Raw genomic sequence first — 1,047 nt, forward strand, 5'->3', positions numbered from 1 at the left:
ATTGCTTGAGCCCAGGAGTTTGAGACCCAACTTAGGCAGCATGGTGGAACCCTGTCTCTACAAAAACTTAAAATTTAGCTGGGCATGGTAATGCATGCACCTGTAGTTCCTGCTACTCAGGAGGCTGAGGCAGGAGGGTCCCTTGAGCCCAGGAGGTCGAGGCTGCAGTGAGCCATGATTGCACCTCTACACTCCAGTCTGGGTGAAAGAGCGAGACCCTGCCTCCAAAAAAAAAAATATATATATATATATGTATATATATATGTATATATATATATATGTATATATATAAATTAAATGCAAGTTCTGATTCAGGAGGTCTAGGGTGAGGCCTTAGGGTCTTTGTTCCTTAAAAGCTTCCAGGATGCACTGCATGGTATCTGCACTCAGCAGTTTACTCCTGCTAGGGTGTTCAAAGGTCAGTGCCATAGAAATCCAGTATCTGGTTTCATTGGTTTTCTTGGCTTTGTGCTCGTTAAACCTGGTATTTCTATTGATACAGCATTTGTATAGGTTTCTCATACTCTTCAGTTTGATATATTCTAAGAGTAAGCAATGCTTTTCTTTTTCTAAGGTGTCAAATTGAGAATGAAGCAGATCCTCCTACTCTGAAAATGACCCTAAAGTAAATTCGTTGAAGAAATTAGATCCCAAAGATTCTTGGTGAATTCTGATGTCTTCATCAGTATATTCATATTAAAAAGAGATGAAAGAAACCAAAATAAAAGAATTACGGGCTGACAGGACAACTGGATTAAGCATCAGTTCTATTAAAAAGGGCTAACTTGAAGATATTAGTAAATCTCTTGAAGACAAATTTTGACTCCAGCTCTTTAGAGGATCCAAAGTGACCTTGATGGACAGTAGAAGGGATCACAACATAAAATTCCTTGAATAAAAATGTATTGATTTAAAAACAAAACAAAACAAAAAAAGGCTTCCAGGTGATACCAATGCTGTTTGTCTATGGACCACACATTGAGTTGTAGGCCTTTAGTCCAAATCTGATGCTTGAATCCCCTACCTGGAACTTCCCCAACCTGGCTT

At 38.9% G+C, this 1,047-nt stretch overlaps 1 non-coding gene across 1 annotated transcript; it reads left to right on the top strand.

The window, feature by feature from the left end:
* Positions 1-365: 365 nt before the first annotated feature.
* LOC112438581 (small nucleolar RNA SNORA8) lies at positions 366-504 on the top strand. The gene has a single exon (XR_003026987.1). It is a non-coding gene; the product is annotated as a small nucleolar RNA SNORA8 (small nucleolar RNA).
* The last annotated feature ends 543 nt before the right edge of the window (positions 505-1,047 follow it).

This window comes from Pan paniscus, chromosome X (assembly GCF_029289425.2).
Source record: "Pan paniscus chromosome X, NHGRI_mPanPan1-v2.0_pri, whole genome shotgun sequence".
In the NCBI taxonomy this organism is placed as follows: Eukaryota; Metazoa; Chordata; class Mammalia; order Primates; family Hominidae; genus Pan; species Pan paniscus.